Source organism: Symphalangus syndactylus, chromosome 13 (assembly GCF_028878055.3).
Source record: "Symphalangus syndactylus isolate Jambi chromosome 13, NHGRI_mSymSyn1-v2.1_pri, whole genome shotgun sequence".
Taxonomy (NCBI): Eukaryota; Metazoa; Chordata; class Mammalia; order Primates; family Hylobatidae; genus Symphalangus; species Symphalangus syndactylus.
In genome coordinates this window covers 6,218,692-6,238,285 of record NC_072435.2, presented here as the reverse complement: position 1 = coordinate 6,238,285, position 19,594 = coordinate 6,218,692, and positions in this window count along the sequence as shown.

Here is a 19,594-nt window from a genome sequence, read left to right as displayed (position 1 = left end):
ATGTCTTCAAATATAAACTACACAGAATCATTCGGTGAAACTTCTTTCTGATCTGTGCATTCAGCTAACAGAGTTAAACCATACTTTTGATTGAGCAGATCTGAACACTCTTTCTGTAGAAAATGCAACTGGACATTTGGAGCGCTAAGAGCGTAGCAGTGGAAAAAGGAATATATTCAAATATAAACTACACAGAAGCATTCTGTGAAACTTCTTTCTGATCTGAGCATTCAGCTAGCAGAGTTAAACCATACTTTTGATTCAGCAGTTTTGAAACACTCTGTCTGTAGAAAATGCAACTGGACATTCGTAGCGCTAAGTGGGTAATAGTGGAAAAAAGAATATGTTCAAATATAAACTACACAGAAGCATTGTATGAAACTTCTTTCTGTTCTGTGCATTCAACTAACAGAGTTGAACCTTACTTTTGATTGAGCCGTTCTGAAACACTCTTTCTGTAGAAACTGCAATTGGACATTCTGAGCGCTAAGAGGCCTATATTGGGAAAAAGAATGTCTACAAATAAAAACTACACAGAAGAATTGTGTGAAACTTCTTTCTGTTCTGTTTGTTCAACTAAAAGAGTTGAAACTTAGTTTTGATTGAGCCGTTCTGAAACACTCTTTCTGTAGAAAATGCAAGGGGAGATTCGGAGCGCTAAGAGGTTAATAGTGGAAAAAGGAATGTCTCCAAATATAAACTACACAGAATCATTCTGTGAAACTTCTTTCTGATCTGTGCATTCAGCTAACAGAGTTAAACCATACTTTTGATTGAGCAGATCTGAACACTCTTTCTGTAGAAAATGCAACTGGACATTTGGAGCGCTAAGAGAGTAGTAGTGGAAAAAGGAATATATTCAAATATAAACTACAGAGAAGCATTCTGTGAAACTTCTTTCTGATCTGAGCATTCAGCTAACAGAGTTAAACCATACTTTTGATTGAGCAGTTTTGAAACACTCTGTCTGTAGAAAATGCAACTGGACATTCGTAGCGCTAAGTGGGTAATAGTGGAAAAAAGAATATGTTCAAATATAAACTACACAGAAGCATTGTATGAAACTTCTTTCTGTTCTGTGCATTCAACTAACAGAGTTGAACATTACTTTGATTGAGCCTTTCTGAAACACTCTTTCTGTAGAAACTGCAATTGGACATTCTGAGCGCTAAGAGGCCTCTATTGGGAAAAATAATATCTTCTAATAAAAACTACACAGAAGCATTGTGTGAAACATATTTCTGATATGTTCATTAAGCTAACAGAGTTAAACCATACTTTTGATTGCGCAGTTCTGAACACTCTTTCTGTAGAAAATGCAAGTGGACATTCGGAGCGCTAAGAGGGTAATAGTGGAAAAAGGAATATATTCAAATATAAACTACACAGTAGCATTCTGTGAAAATTCTTTCTGTTCTGTGCATTCAACTAACAGAGTTGAACCTTACTTTTGATTGAGCCGTTCTGAAACACTCTTTCTGTAGAAACTGCAATTGGACATGCTAAGCGCTAAGAGGCCTACATTGGGAAAAAGAATATCTTCAAATAAAAACTACACAGATGCATTCTGTGAAACTTATTTCTGATCTGTAAATTCAGCTAACAGAGATAAAACATATTTTTGATTGAGCAGTTATGAAACACTCTTTTTGTAGAAAATGCAAGTGGAGATTCGGAGCGCTAAGAGGGTAATAGTGGAAAAAGGAATGTCTTCAAATATAAACTACACAGAAACATTCGGTGAAACTTCTTTCTGATCTGTGCATTCAGCTAACAGAGTTAAACCATACTTTTGATTGAGCAGATCTGAACACTCTTTCTGTAGAAAATGCAACTGGACATTTGGAGCGCTAAGAGCGTAATAGTGGAAAAAGGAATATATTCAAATATAAACTACACAGAAGCATTCTGTGAAACTTCTTTCTGATCTGAGCATTCAGCTAACAGAGTTAAACCATACTTTTGATTGAGCAGTTTTGAAACACTCTGTCTGTAGAAAATGCAACTGGACATTCGTAGCGCTAAGTGGGTAATAGTGGAAAAAAGAATATGTTCAAATATAAACTACACAGAAGCATTGTATGAAACTTCTTTCTGTTCTGTGCATTCAACTAACAGAGTTGAACCTTACTTTTGATTGAGCCGTTCTGAAACACTCTTTCTGTAGAAACTGCAATTGGACATTCTGAGCGCTAAGAGGCCTATATTGGGAAAAAGAATGTCTACAAATAAAAACTACACAGAAGAATTGTGTGAAACTTCTTTCTGTTCTGTTTGTTCAACTAAAAGAGTTGAAACTTAGTTTTGATTGAGCCGTTCTGAAACACTCTTTCTGTAGAAAATGCAAGTGGAGATTCGGAGCGCGAAGAGGGTAATAGTGGAAAAAGCAATGTCTACAAATATAAACTACACAGAATCATTCTGTGAAACTTCTTTCTGATCTGTGCATTCAGCTAACAGAGTTAAACCATACTTTTGATTGAGCAGATCAGAACACTCTTTCTGTAGAAAATGCAACTGGACATTTGGAGCGCTAAGAGAGTAGTAGTGGAAAAAGGAATATATTCAAATATAAACTACACAGAAGCATTCTGTGAAACTTGTTTCTGATCTGAGCATTCAGCTAACTGAGTTAAACCATACTTTTGATTGAGCAGTTTTGAAACACTCTGTCTGTAGAAAATGCAACTGGACATTCGTAGCGCTAAGTGGGTAATAGTGGAAAAAAGAATATGTTCAAATATAAACTACACAGAAGCATTGTATGAAACTACTTTCTGTTCCGTGCATTCAAGTAACAGAGTTGAACCTTACTTTTGATTGAGCCTTTCTGAAACACTCTTTCTGTAGAAACTGCAATTGGACATTATGAGCGCTAAGAGGCCTCTATTGGGTAAAATAATATCTTCAAATAAAAACTACACAGAAGCATTGTGTGAAACTTATTTCTGATATGTTCATTAAGCTAAAAGAGTTAAACCATACTTTTGATTGCGCAGTTCTGAACACTCTTTCTGTGGAAAATGCAAGTGGACATTCGGAGTGCTAAGAGGGTAATAGTGGAAAAAGGAATATATTCAAATATAAACTACACAGTAGCATTCTGTGAAAATTCTTTCTGTTCTGTGCATTCAACTATCAGAGTTGAACCTTACTTTTGATTGAGCCGTTCTGAAACACTCTTTCTGTAGAAACTGCAATTGGACATGCTAAGCGCTAAGAGGCCTACATTGGGAAAAAAATATCTTCAAATAAAAACTACACAGATGCATTCTGTGAAACTTATTTCTGATCTGTAAATTCAGTTAACAGAGATAAAACATATTTTTGATTGAGCAGTTATGAAACACTCTTTTTGTAGAAAATGCAAGTGGAGATTCGGAGCGCTAAGAGGGTAATAGTGGAAAAAGGAATGTCTTCAAATATAAACTACACAGAATCATTCGGTGAAACTTCTTTCTGATCTGTGCATTCAGCTAACAGAGTTAAACCATACTTTTGATTGAGCAGATCTGAACACTCTTTCTGTAGAAAATGCAACTGGACATTTGGAGCGCTAAGAGCGTAGCAGTGGAAAAAGGAATATATTCAAATATAAACTACACAGAAGCATTCTGTGAAACTTCTTTCTGATCTGAGCATTCAGCTAGCAGAGTTAAACCATACTTTTGATTGAGCAGTTTTGAAACACTCTGTCTGTAGAAAATGCAACTGGACATTCGTAGCGCTAAGTGGGTAATAGTGGAAAAAAGAATATGTTCAAATATAAACTACACAGAAGCATTGTATGAAACTTCTTTCTGTTCTGTGCATTCAACTAACAGAGTTGAACCTTACTTTTGATTGAGCCGTTCTGAAACACTCTTTCTGTAGAAACTGCAATTGGACATTCTGAGCGCTAAGAGGCCTATATTGGGAAAAAGAATGTCTACAAATAAAAACTACACAGAAGAATTGTGTGAAACTTCTTTCTGTTCTGTTTGTTCAACTAAAAGAGTTGAAACTTAGTTTTGATTGAGCCGTTCTGAAACACTCTTTCTGTAGAAAATGCAAGGGGAGATTCGGAGCGCTAAGAGGTTAATAGTGGAAAAAGGAATGTCTCCAAATATAAACTACACAGAATCATTCTGTGAAACTTCTTTCTGATCTGTGCATTCAGCTAACAGAGTTAAAACATACTTTTGATTGAGCAGATCTGAACACTCTTTCTGTAGAAAATGCAACTGGACATTTGGAGCGCTAAGAGAGTAGTATTGGAAAAAGGAATATATTCAAATATAAACTACAGAGAAGCATTCTGTGAAACTTCTTTCTGATCTGAGCATTCAGCTAACAGAGTTAAACCATACTTTTGATTGAGCAGATCTGAACACTCTTTCTGTAGAAAATGCAACTGGACATTTGGAGCGCTAAGAGCGTAGTAGTGGAAAAAGGAATATATTCAAATATAAACTACACAGAAGCATTCTGTGAAACTTCTTTCTGATCTGAGCATTCAGCTAACAGAGTTAAACCATACTTTTGATTGAGCAGTTTGGAAACACTCTGTCTGTAGAAAATGCAACTGGACATTCGTAGCGCTAAGTGGGTAATAGTGGAAAAAAGATTATGTTCAATATAAACTACACAGAAGCATTGTATGAAACTTCTTTCTGTTCTGTGCATTCAACAAACAGAGTTGAACCTTACTTTTGATTGAGCCGTTCTGAAACACTCTTTCTGTAGAAACTGCAATTGGACATTCTGAGCGCTAAGAGGCCTATATTGGGAAAAAGAATGTCTACAAATAAAAACTACACAGAAGAATTGTGTGAAACTTCTTTCTGTTCTGTTTGTTCAACTAAAAGAGTTGAACCTTAGTTTTGATTGAGCCGTTCTGAAACACTCTTTCTGTAGAAAATGCAAGTGGAGATTCGGAGCGCTAAGAGGGTAATAGTGGAAAAAGGAATGTCTCCAAATATAAACTACACAGAATCATTCTGTGAAACTTCTTTCTGATCTGTGCATTCAGCTAACAGAGTTAAACCATACTTTTGATTGAGCAGATCTGAACACTCTTTCTGTAGAAAATGCAAATGGACTTTTGGAGCGCTAAGAGAGTAGTAGTGGAAAAAGGAATATATTCAAATATAAACTACGCAGAAGCATTCTGTGAAACTTCTTTCTGATCTGAGCATTCAGCTAACAGAGTTAAACCATACTTTTGATTGTGCAGTTTTGAAACACTCTGTCTGTAGAAAATGCAACTGGACATTCGTAGCGCTAAGTGGGTAATAGTGGAAAAAAGAATATGTTCAAATATAAACTACACAGAAGCATTGTATGAAACTTCTTTCTGTTCTGTCCATTCAACTAACAGAGTTGAACCTTACTTTTGATTGAGCCTTTCTGAAACACTCTTTCTGTAGAAACTGCAATTGGACATACTGAGCGCTAAGAGGCCTATATTGGGAAAAATAATATCTTCGAATAAAAACTACCCAGAAGCATTGTGTGAAACTTATTTCTGATATGTTCATTAAGCTAAAAGAGTTAAACCATACTTTTGATTGCCCAGTTCTGAACACTCTTTCTGTAGAAAATGCAAGTGGACATTCGGATCCTTAAGAGGGTAATAGTGGAAAAAGGAATATATTCAAATATAAACTACACAGTAGAATTCTGTGAAAATTCTTTCTGTTCTGTGCATTCAACTAACAGAGTTGAAGCTTACTTTTGATTGAGCCGTTCTGAAACACTCTTTCTGTACAAACTGCAATTGGACATACTAAGCGCTAAGAGGCCTAAATTGGGAAAAAGAATATCTTCAAATAAAAACTACACAGATGCATTCTGTGAAACTTATTTCTGATCTGTAAATTCAGTTAACAGAGATAAAACATATTTTTGATTGAGCAGTTCTGAAACACTCTTTTTGTAGAAAATGCAAGTGGAGATTCGGAGCGCTAAGAGGGTAATAGTGGAAAAAGGAATGTCTTCAAATATAAACTACACAGAATCATTCGGTGAAACTTCTTTCTGATCTGTGCATTCAGCTAACAGAGTTAAACCATACTTTTGATTGAGCAGATCTGAACACTCTTTCTGTAGAAAATGCAACTGGACATTTGGAGCGCTAAGAGCGTAGTAGTGGAAAAAGGAATATATTCAAATATAAACTACACAGAAGCATTCTGTGAAACTTCTTTCTGATCTGAGCATTCAGCTAACAGAGTTAAACCATACTTTTGATTGAGCAGTTTTGAAACACTCTGTCTGTAGAAAATGCAACTGGACATTCGTAGCGCTAAGTGGGTAATAGTGGAAAAAAGAATATGTTCAAATATAAACTACACAGAAGCATTGTATGAAACTTCTTTCTGTTCTGTGCATTCAACTAACAGAGTTGAACCTTACTTTTGATTGAGCCTTTCTGAAACATTCTTTCTGTAGAAACTGCAATTGGACATTCTGAGCGCTAAGAGGCCTATATTGGGAAAAATTATATCTTCGAATAAAAACTACCCAGAAGCATTGTGTGAAACTTATTTCTGATATGTTCATTAAGCTAAAAGAGTTAAACCATACTTTTGATTGCGCAGTTCTGAACACTCTTTCTGTAGAAAATGCAAGTGGACATTCGGATCCTTAAGAGGGTAATAGTGGAAAAAGGAATATATTCAAATATAAACTACACAGTAGCATTCTGTGAAAATTCTTTCTGTTCTGTGCATTCAACTAACAGAGTTGAACCTTACTTTTGATTGAGCCGTTCTGAAACACTCTTTCTGTAGAAACTGCAATTGGGCATACTAAGCGCTAAGAGGCCTACATTGGGAAAAAGAATATCTTCAAATAAAAACTACACAGATGCATTCTGTGAAACTTATTTCTGATCTGTAAATTCAGTTAACAGAGATAAAACATATTTTTGATTGAGCAGTTATGAAACACTCTTTTTGTAGAAAATGCAAGTGGAGATTCGGAGCGCTAAGAGGGTAATAGTGGAAAAAGGAATGTCTTCAAATATAAACTACACAGAATCATTCGGTGAAACTTCTTTCTGATCTGTGCATTCAGCTAACAGAGTTAAACCATACTTTTGATTGAGCAGATCTGAACACTCTTTCTGTAGAAAATGCAACTGGACATTTGGAGCGCTAAGAGCGTAGCAGTGGAAAAAGGAATATATTCAAATATAAACTACACAGAAGCATTCTGTGAAACTTCTTTCTGATCTGAGCATTCAGCTAGCAGAGTTAAACCATACTTTTGATTGAGCAGTTTTGAAACACTCTGTCTGTAGAAAATGCAACTGGACATTCGTAGCGCTAAGTGGGTAATAGTGGAAAAAAGAATATGTTCAAATATAAACTACACAGAAGCATTGTATGAAACTTCTTTCTGTTCTGTGCATTCAACTAACAGAGTTGAACCTTACTTTTGATTGAGCCGTTCTGAAACACTCTTTCTGTAGAAACTGCAATTGGACATTCTGAGCGCTAAGAGGCCTATATTGGGAAAAAGAATGTCTACAAATAAAAACTACACAGAAGAATTGTGTGAAACTTCTTTCTGTTCTGTTTGTTCAACTAAAAGAGTTGAAACTTAGTTTTGATTGAGCCGTTCTGAAACACTCTTTCTGTAGAAAATGCAAGGGGAGATTCGGAGCGCTAAGAGGTTAATAGTGGAAAAAGGAATGTCTCCAAATATAAACTACACAGAATCATTCTGTGAAACTTCTTTCTGATCTGTGCATTCAGCTAACAGAGTTAAAACATACTTTTGATTGAGCAGATCTGAACACTCTTTCTGTAGAAAATGCAACTGGACATTTGGAGCGCTAAGAGAGTAGTATTGGAAAAAGGAATATATTCAAATATAAACTACAGAGAAGCATTCTGTGAAACTTCTTTCTGATCTGAGCATTCAGCTAACAGAGTTAAACCATACTTTTGATTGAGCAGATCTGAACACTCTTTCTGTAGAAAATGCAACTGGACATTTGGAGCGCTAAGAGCGTAGTAGTGGAAAAAGGAATATATTCAAATATAAACTACACAGAAGCATTCTGTGAAACTTCTTTCTGATCTGAGCATTCAGCTAACAGAGTTAAACCATACTTTTGATTGAGCAGTTTGGAAACACTCTGTCTGTAGAAAATGCAACTGGACATTCGTAGCGCTAAGTGGGTAATAGTGGAAAAAAGATTATGTTCAACATAAACTACACAGAAGCATTGTATGAAACTTCTTTCTGTTCTGTGCATTCAACAAACAGAGTTGAACCTTACTTTTGATTGAGCCGTTCTGAAACACTCTTTCTGTAGAAACTGCAATTGGACATTCTGAGCGCTAAGAGGCCTATATTGGGAAAAAGAATGTCTACAAATAAAAACTACACAGAAGAATTGTGTGAAACTTCTTTCTGTTCTGTTTGTTCAACTAAAAGAGTTGAACCTTAGTTTTGATTGAGCCGTTCTGAAACACTCTTTCTGTAGAAAATGCAAGTGGAGATTCGGAGCGCTAAGAGGGTAATAGTGGAAAAAGGAATGTCTCCAAATATAAACTACACAGAATCATTCTGTGAAACTTCTTTCTGATCTGTGCATTCAGCTAACAGAGTTAAACCATACTTTTGATTGAGCAGATCTGAACACTCTTTCTGTAGAAAATGCAAATGGACTTTTGGAGCGCTAAGAGAGTAGTAGTGGAAAAAGGAATATATTCAAATATAAACTACGCAGAAGCATTCTGTGAAACTTCTTTCTGATCTGAGCATTCAGCTAACAGAGTTAAACCATACTTTTGATTGTGCAGTTTTGAAACACTCTGTCTGTAGAAAATGCAACTGGACATTCGTAGCGCTAAGTGGGTAATAGTGGAAAAAAGAATATGTTCAAATATAAACTACACAGAAGCATTGTATGAAACTTCTTTCTGTTCTGTCCATTCAACTAACAGAGTTGAACCTTACTTTTGATTGAGCCTTTCTGAAACACTCTTTCTGTAGAAACTGCAATTGGACATACTGAGCGCTAAGAGGCCTATATTGGGAAAAATAATATCTTCAAATAAAAACTACCCAGAAGCATTGTGTGAAACTTATTTCTGATATGTTCATTAAGCTAAAAGAGTTAAACCATACTTTTGATTGCCCAGTTCTGAACACTCTTTCTGTAGAAAATGCAAGTGGACATTCGGATCCTTAAGAGGGTAATAGTGGAAAAAGGAATATATTCAAATATAAACTACACAGTAGAATTCTGTGAAAATTCTTTCTGTTCTGTGCATTCAACTAACAGAGTTGAAGCTTACTTTTGATTGAGCCGTTCTGAAACACTCTTTCTGTACAAACTGCAATTGGACATACTAAGCGCTAAGAGGCCTAAATTGGGAAAAAGAATATCTTCAAATAAAAACTACACAGATGCATTCTGTGAAACTTATTTCTGATCTGTAAATTCAGTTAACAGAGATAAAACATATTTTTGATTGAGCAGTTCTGAAACACTCTTTTTGTAGAAAATGCAAGTGGAGATTCGGAGCGCTAAGAGGGTAATAGTGGAAAAAGGAATGTCTTCAAATATAAACTACACAGAATCATTCGGTGAAACTTCTTTCTGATCTGTGCATTCAGCTAACAGAGTTAAACCATACTTTTGATTGAGCAGATCTGAACACTCTTTCTGTAGAAAATGCAACTGGACATTTGGAGCGCTAAGAGCGTAGTAGTGGAAAAAGGAATATATTCAAATATAAACTACACAGAAGCATTCTGTGAAACTTCTTTCTGATCTGAGCATTCAGCTAACAGAGTTAAACCATACTTTTGATTGAGCAGTTTTGAAACACTCTGTCTGTAGAAAATGCAACTGGACATTCGTAGCGCTAAGTGGGTAATAGTGGAAAAAAGAATATGTTCAAATATAAACTACACAGAAGCATTGTATGAAACTTCTTTCTGTTCTGTGCATTCAACTAACAGAGTTGAACCTTACTTTTGATTGAGCCTTTCTGAAACATTCTTTCTGTAGAAACTGCAATTGGACATTCTGAGCGCTAAGAGGCCTATATTGGGAAAAACTATATCTTCGAATAAAAACTACCCAGAAGCATTGTGTGAAACTTATTTCTGATATGTTCATTAAGCTAAAAGAGTTAAACCATACTTTTGATTGCGCAGTTCTGAACACTCTTTCTGTAGAAAATGCAAGTGGACATTCGGATCCTTAAGAGGGTAATAGTGGAAAAAGGAATATATTCAAATATAAACTACACAGTAGCATTCTGTGAAAATTCTTTCTGTTCTGTGCATTCAACTAACAGAGTTGAACCTTACTTTTGATTGAGCCGTTCTGAAACACTCTTTCTGTAGAAACTGCAATTGGACATACTAAGCGCTAAGAGGCCTACATTGGGAAAAAGAATATCTTCAAATAAAAACTACACAGATGCATTCTGTGAAACTTATTTCTGATCTGTAAATTCAGTTAACAGAGATAAAACATATTTTTGATTGAGCAGTTATGAAACACTCTTTTTGTAGAAAATGCAAGTGGAGATTCGGAGCGCTAAGAGGGTAATAGTGGAAAAAGGAATGTCTTCAAATATAAACTACACAGAATCATTCGGTGAAACTTCTTTCTGATCTGTGCATTCAGCTAACAGAGTTAAACCATACTTTTGATTGAGCAGATCTGAACACTCTTTCTGTAGAAAATGCAACTGGACATTTGGAGCGCTAAGAGCGTAGTAGTGGAAAAAGGAATATATTCAAATATAAACTACACAGAAGCATTCTGTGAAACTTCTTTCTGATCTGAGCATTCAGCTAACAGAGTTAAACCATACTTTTGATTGAGCAGTTTTGAAACACTCTGTCTGTAGAAAATGCAACTGGACATTCGTAGCGCTAAGTGGGTAGTAGTGGAAAAAAGAATATGTTCAAATATAAACTACACAGAAGCATTGTATGAAACTTCTTTCTGTTCTGTGCATTCAACTAACAGAGTTGAACCTTACTTTTGATTGAGCCTTTCTGAAACATTCTTTCTGTAGAAACTGCAATTGGACATTCTGAGCGCTAAGAGGCCTATATTGGGAAAAAGAATGTCTACAAATAAAAACTACACAGAAGAATTGTGTGAAACTTCTTTCTGTTCTGTTTGTTCAACTAAAAGAGTTGAACCTTAGTTTTGATTGAGCCGTTCTGAAACACTCTTTCTGTAGAAAATGCAAGTGGAGATTCGGAGCGCTAAGAGGGTAATAGTGGAAAAAGGAATGTCTCCAATTATAAACTACACAGAATCATTCTGTGAAACTTCTTTCTGATCTGTGAATTCAGCTAACAGAGTTAAACCATACTTTTGATTGAGCAGATCTGAACACTCTTTCTGTAGAAAATGCAACTGGACATTTGGAGCGCTAAGAGAGTAGTAGTGGAAAAAGGAATATATTCAAATATAAACTACACAGAAGCATTCTGTGAAACTTCATTCTGATCTGAGTATTCAGCTCACAGAGTTAAACCATACTTTTGATTGAGCAGTTTTGAAACACTCTGTCTGTAGAAAATGCAACTGGACATTCGTAGCGCTAAGTGGGTAATAGTGGAAAAAAGAATATATTCAAATATAAACTACACAGAAGCATTGTATGAAACTTCTTTCTGTTCTGTGCATTCAACTAACAGATTTGAAACTTTCTTTTGATTGAGCCTTTCTGAAACACTCTTTCTGTAGAAACTGCAATTGGACATTCTGAGCGCTAAGAGGCCTCTATTGGGAAAAATAATATCTTCAAATAAAAACTACACAGAAGCATTGTGTGAAACTTATTTCTGATATGTTCATTAAGCAAACAGAGTTAAACCATACTTTTGATTGCGCAGTTCTGAACACTCTTTCTGTAGAAAATGCAAGTGGACATTCGGAGCGTTAAGAGGGTAATAGTGGAAAAAGGAATATATTCAAATATAAACTACACAGTAGCATTCTGTGAAAATTCTTTCTGTTCTGTGCATTCAACTAACAGAGTTGAACCTTACTTTTGATTGAGCCGTTCTGAAACACTCTTTCTGTAGAAATTGCAATTGGACATGCTAAGCGCTAGGAGGACTACATTGGGAAAAAGAATATCTTCAAATAAAAACTACACAGATGCATTCTGTGAAATTTATTTCTGATCTCTAAATTCAGTTAACAGAGTTAAAACATATTTTTGATTGAGCAGTTATGAAACACTCTTTTTGTAGAAAATGCAAGTGGAGATTCGGAGCGCTAAGAGGGTAATAGTGGAAAAAGGAATGTCTTCAAATATAAACTACACAGAATCATTCGGTGAAACTTCTTTCTGATCTGTGCATTCAGCTAACAGAGTTAAACCATACTTTTGATTGAGCAGATCTGAACACTCTTTCTGTAGAAAATGCAACTGGACATTTGGAGCGCTAAGAGCGTAGTAGTGGAAAAAGGAATATATTAAAATATAAACTACACAGAAGCATTCTGTGAAACTTCTTTCTGATCTGAGCATTCAGCTAACAGAGTTAAACCATACTTTTGATTGAGCAGTTTTGAAACACTCTGTCTTTTGAAAATGCAACTGGACATCCGTAGCGCTAAGTGGGTAATAGTGGAAAAAAGAATATGTTCAAATATAAACTACACAGAAGCATTGTATGAAACTTCTTTCTGTTCTGTGCATTCAACTAACAGAGTTGAACCTTACTTTTGATTGAGCCGTTCTGAAACACTCTTTCTGTAGAAACTGCAATTGGACATTCTGAGCGCTAAGAGGCCTATATTGGGAAAAAGAATGTCTACAAATAAAAACTACACAGAAGAATTGTGTGAAACTTCGTTCTGTTCTGTTTGTTCAACTAAAAGAGTTGAATCTTAGTTTTGATTGAGCCGTTCTGAAACACTCTTTCTGTAGAAAATGCAAGTGGAGATTCGGAGCGCTAAGAGGGTAATAGTGGAAAAAGGAATGTCTCCAAATATAAACTACACAGAATCATTCGGTGAAACTTCTTTCTGATCTGTGCATTCAGCTAACAGTGTTACACCATACTTTTGATTGAGCAGATCTGAACACTCTTACTGTAGAAAATGCAACTGGACATTTGGAGCGCTAAGAGAGTAGTAGTGGAAAAAGGAATATATTCAAATATAAACTACACAGAAGCATTCTGTGAAACTTCTTTCTGATCTGAGCATTCAGCTAACAGAGTTAAACCATACTTTTGATTGAGCAGTTTTGAAACACTCTGTCTGTAGAAAATGCAACTGGACATTCGTAGCGCTAAGTGGGTAATAGTGGAAAAAAGAATATGTTCAAATATAAACTACACAGAAGCATTGTATGAAACTTCTTTCTGTTCTGTGCATTCAACTAACAGAGTTGAACCTTACTTTTGATTGAGCGTTTCTGAAACACTCTTTCTGTAGAAACTGCAATTGGACATTCTGAGCGCTAAGAGGCCTCTACTGGGAAAAATAATATCTTCAAATAAAAACTACACGGAAGCATTGTGTGAAACTTATTTCTGATATGTTCATTAAGCTAACAGATTTAAACCATACTTTTGATTGCGCAGTTCTGAACACTCTTTCTGTAGAAAATGCAAGTGGACATTCGGAGCGCTAAGAGGGTAATTGTGGAAAAAGGAATATATTCAAATATAAACTACACAGTAGCATTCTGTGAAAATTCTTTCTGTTCTGTGCATTCAACTAACAGAGTTGAACCTTACTTTTGATTGAGCCGTTCTGAAACACTCTTTCTGTAGAAAATGCAATTGGACATGCTAAGCGCTAAGAGGCCTACATTGGGAAAAAGAATATCTTCAAATAAAAACTACACAGATGCATTCTGTGAAACTTATTTCTGATCTGTAAATTCAGTTAACAGAGATAAGACATATTTTTGATTGAGCAGTTATGAAACACTCTTTTTGTAGAAAATGCAAGTGGAGATTCGGAGCGCTAAGAGGGTAATAGTGGAAAATGGAATGTCTTCAAATATAAACTACACAGAATCATTCGGTGAAACTTCTTTCTGATCTGTGCATTCAGCTAACAGAGTTAAACCATACTTTTGATTGAGCAGATCTGAACACTCTTTCTGTAGAAAATGCAACTGGACATTTGGAGCGCTAAGAGCGTAGTAGTGGAAAAAGGAATATATTCAAATATAAATTACACAGAAGCATTCTGTGAAACTTCTTTCTGATCTGAGCATTCAGCTAACAGAGTTAAACCATACTTTGGATTGAGCAGATTTGAAACACTCTGTCTGTAGAAAATGCAACTGGACATTCGTAGCGCTAAGTGGGTAATAGTGGAAAAAAGAATATGTTCAAATATAAACTACACAGAAGCATTGAATGAAACTACTTTCTGTTCTGTGCATTCAACTAACAGAGTTGAACCTTACTTTTGATGGAGCCCTTCTGAAACACTCTTTCTGTAGAAACTGCAATTGGACATTCTGAGCGCTAAGAGGCCTATATTGGGAGAAAGAATGTCTACAAATAAAAACTACACAGAAGAATTGTGTGAAACTTCTTTCTGTTCTGTTTGTTCAACTAAAAGAGTTGAAACTTAGTTTTGATTGAGCCGTTCTGAAACACCCTTTCTGTAGAAAATGCAAGTGGAGATTCGGAGCGCTAAGAGGGTAATAGTGGAAAAAGGAATGTCTCCAAATATAAACTACACAGAATCATTCTGTGAAACTTCTTTCTGATCTGTGCATTCAGCTAACAGAGTTAAACCATACTTTTGATTGAGCAGATCTGAACACTCTTTCTGTAGGAAATGCAACTGGACATTTGGAGCGCTAAGAGAGTAGTAGTGGAAAAAGGAATATATTCAAATATAAACTACACAGAAGCATTCTGTGAAACTTCTTTCTGATCTGAGCATTCAGCTAACAGAGTTAAAACATACTTTTGATTGAGCAGTTTTGAAACACTCTGTCTGTAGAAAATGCAACTGGACATTCGTAGCGCTAAGTGGGTAATAGTGGAAAAAAGAATATGTTCAAATATAAACTACACAGAAGCATTGTATGAAACTTCTTTCTGTTCTGTGCATTCAACTAACAGAGTTGAACCTTACTTTTGATTGAGCCTTTCTGAAACACTCTTTCTGTAGAAACTGCAATTGGACATTCTGAGCCCTAAGAGGCCTCTATTGAGAAAAATAATATCTTCAAATAAAAACTACACAGAAGCATTTTGTGAAACTTATTTCTGATATGTTCATTAAGCTAACAGAGTTAAACCATACTTTTGATTGCGCAGTTCTGAACACTCTTTCTCTAGAAAATGCAAGTGGACATTCGGAGCGCTAAGAGGGTAATAGTGCAAAAAGGAATATATTCAAATATAAACTACACAGTAGCATTATGTGAAAATTCTTTCTGTTCTGTGCATTCTACTAACAGAGTTGAACCTTATTTTGATTGAGCCGTTCTGAAACACTCTTTCTGTAGAAACTGCAATTGGACATGCTAAGCGCTAAGAGGCCTACATTGGGAAAAAGAATATCTTCAAATAAAAACTACACAGATGCATTCTGTGAAACTAATTTCTGATCTGTAAATTCAGTTAACAGAGATAAAACATATTTTTGATTGAGCAGTTATGAAACACTCTTTTTGTAGAAAATGCAAGTGGAGATTCGGAGCGCTAAGAGGGTAATAGTGGAAAAAGGAATGTCTTCAAATATAAACTACACAGAATCATTCGGTGAAACTTCTTTCTGATCTGTGCATTCAGCTAACAGAGTTAAACCATACTTTTGATTGAGCAGATCTGAACACTCTTTCTGTAGAAAATGCAACTGGACATTTGGAGCGCTAAGAGCGTAGTAGTGGAAAAAGGAATATATTCAAATATAAACTACACAGAAGCATTCTGTGAAACTTCTTTCTGATCTGAGCATTCAGCTAACAGAGTTAAACCATACTTTGGATTGAGCAGTTTTGAAACACTCCGTCTGTAGAAAATGCAACTGGACATTCGTAGCGCTAAGTGGGTAATAGTGGAAAAAAGAATATGTTCAAATATAAACTACACAGAAGCATTGTATGAAACTTCTTTCTGTTCTGTGCATTCAACTAACAGAGTTGAACCTTACTTTTGATTGAGCCGTTCTGAAACACTCTTTCTGTAGAAACTGCAATTGGACATTCTGAGCGCTAAGAGGCCTATATTGGGAAAAAGAATGTCTACAAATAAAAACTACACAGAAGAATTGTGTGAAACTTCTTTCTGTTCTGTTTGTTCAACTAAAAGAGTTGAATCTTAGTTTTGATTGAGCCGTTCTGAAACACTCTTTCTGTAGAAAATGCAAGTGGAGATTCGGAGCGCTAAGATGGTAATAGTGGAAAAAGGAATGTCTCCAAATATAAACTACACAGAATCATTCTGTGAAACTTCTTTCTGATCTGTGCATTCAGCTAACAGAGTTAAACCATACTTTGGATTGAGCAGATCTGAACACTCTTTCTGTAGAAAATGCAACTGGACATTTGGAGCGCTAAGAGAGTAGTAGTGGAAAAAGGAATATATTCAAATATAAACTACACAGAAGCATTCTGTGAAACTTCTTTCTGATCTGAGCATTCAGCTAACAGAGTTAAACCATACTTTTGATTGAGCAGTTTTGAAACACTCTGTCTGTAGAAAATGCAACTGGACATTCGTAGCGCTAAGTGGGTAATACTGGAAAAAAGAATATGTTCAAATATAAACTACACAGAAGCATTGTATGAAACTTCTTTCTGTTCTGTGCATTCAACTAACAGAGTTGAACCTTACTTTTGATTGAGCCTTTCTGAAACACTCTTTCTGTAGAAACTGCAATTGGATATTCTGAGCGCTAAGAGGCCTCTATTGGGAAAAATAATATCTTCAAATAAAAACTACACAGAAGCATTGTGTGAAACTTATTTCTGATATGTTCATTAAGCTAACAGAGTTAAACCATACTTTTGATTGCGCAGTTCTGAACACTCTTTCTGTAGAAAATGCAAGTGGACATTCGGAGCGCTAAGAGGGTAATAGTGGAAAAAGGAATATATTCAAATATAAACTACACAGTAGCATTCTGTGAAAATTCTTTCTGTTCTGTGCATTCAACTAACAGAGTTGAACCTTATTTTGATTGAGCCGTTCTGAAACACTCTTTCTGTAGAAACTGCAATTGGACATGCTAAGCGCTAAGAGGCCTACATTGGGAAAAAGAATATCTTCAAATAAAAACTACACAGATGCATTCTGTGAAACTAATTTCTGATCTGTAAATTCAGTTAACAGAGATAAAACATATTTTTGATTGAGCAGTTATGAAACACTCTTTTTGTAGAAAATGCAAGTGGAGATTCGGAGCGCTAAGAGGGTAATAGTGGAAAAAGGAATGTCTTCAAATATAAACTACACAGAATCATTCGGTGAAACTTCTTTCTGATCTGTGCATTCAGCTAACAGAGTTAAACCATACTTTTGATTGAGCAGATCTGAACACTCTTTCTGTAGAAAATGCAACTGGACATTTGGAGCGCTAAGAGCGTAGTAGTGGAAAAAGGAATATATTCAAATATAAACTACACAGAAGCATTCTGTGAAACTTCTTTCTGATCTGAGCATTCAGCTAACAGAGTTAAACCATACTTTGGATTGAGCAGTTTTGAAACACTCCGTCTGTAGAAAATGCAACTGGACATTCGTAGCGCTAAGTGGGTAATAGTGGAAAAAAGAATATGTTCAAATATAAACTACACAGAAGCATTGTATGAAACTTCTTTCTGTTCTGTGCATTCAACTAACAGAGTTGAACCTTACTTTTGATTGAGCCGTTCTGAAACACTCTTTCTGTAGAAACTGCAATTGGACATTCTGAGCGCTAAGAGGCCTATATTGGGAAAAAGAATGTCTACAAATAAAAACTACACAGAAGAATTGTGTGAAACTTCTTTCTGTTCTGTTTGTTCAACTAAAAGAGTTGAATCTTAGTTTTGATTGAGCCGTTCTGAAACACTCTTTCTGTAGAAAATGCAAGTGGAGATTCGGAGCGCTAAGATGGTAATAGTGGAAAAAGGAATGTCTCCAAATATAAACTACACAGAATCATTCTGTGAAACTTCTTTCTGATCTGTGCATTCAGCTAACAGAGTTAAACCATACTTTGGATTGAGCAGATCTGAACACTCTTTCTGTAGAAAATGCAACTGGACATTTGGAGCGCTAAGAGAGTAGTAGTGGAAAAAGGAATATATTCAAATATAAACTACACAGAAGCATTCTGTGAAACTTCTTTCTGATCTGAGCATTCAGCTAACAGAGTTAAACCATACTTTTGATTGAGCAGTTTTGAAACACTCTGTCTGTAGAAAATGCAACTGGACATTCGTAGCGCTAAGTGGGTAATACTGGAAAAAAGAATATGTTCAAATATAAACTACACAGAAGCATTGTATGAAACTTCTTTCTGTTCTGTGCATTCAACTAACAGAGTTGAACCTTACTTTTGATTGAGCCTTTCTGAAACACTCTTTCTGTAGAAACTGCAATTGGATATTCTGAGCGCTAAGAGGCCTCTATTGGGAAAAATAATATCTTCAAATAAAAACTACACAGAAGCATTGTGTGAAACTTATTTCTGATATGTTCATTAAGCTAACAGAGTTAAACCATACTTTTGATTGCGCAGTTCTGAACACTCTTTCTGTAGAAAATGCAAGTGGACATTCGGAGCGCTAAGAGGGTAATAGTGGAAAAAGGAATATATTCAAATATAAACTACACAGTAGCATTCTGTGAAAATTCTTTCTGTTCTGTGCATTCAACTAACAGAGTTGAACCTTACTTTTGATTGAGCCGTTCTGAAACACTCTTTCTGTAGAAACTGCAATTGGACATGCTAAGCGCTAAGAGGCCTACATTGGGAAAAAGAATATCTTCAAATAAAAACTACACAGATGCATTCTGTGAAACTTATTTCTGATCTGTAAATTCAGTTAACAGAGATAAAACATATTTTTGATTGAGCAGTTATGAAACACTCTTTTTGTAGAAAATGCAAGTGGAGATTCGGAGCGCTAAGAGGGTAATAGTGGAAAAAGGAATGTCTTCAAATATAAACTACACAGATTCATTCGGTGAAACTTCTTTCTGATCTGTGCATTCAGCTAACAGAGTTAAACCATACTTTTGATTGAGCAGATCTGAACACTCTTTCTGTAGAAAATGCAACTGGACATTTGGAGCGCTAAGAGCGTAGTAGTGGAAAAAGGAATATATTCAAATATAAACTACACAGAAGCATTCTGTGAAACTTCTTTCTGATCTGAGCATTCAGCTAACAGAGTTAAACCATACTTTTGATTGAGCAGTTTTGAAACACTCTGTCTGTAGAAAATGCAACTGGACATTCGTAGCGCTAAGTGGGTAATAGTGGAAAAAAGAATATGTTCAAATATAAACTACACAGAAGCATTGTATGAAACTTCTTTCTGTTCTGTGCATTCAACTAACAGAGTTGAACCTTACTTTTGATTGAGCCGTTCTGAAACACTCTTTCTGTAGAAACTGCAATTGGACATTCTGA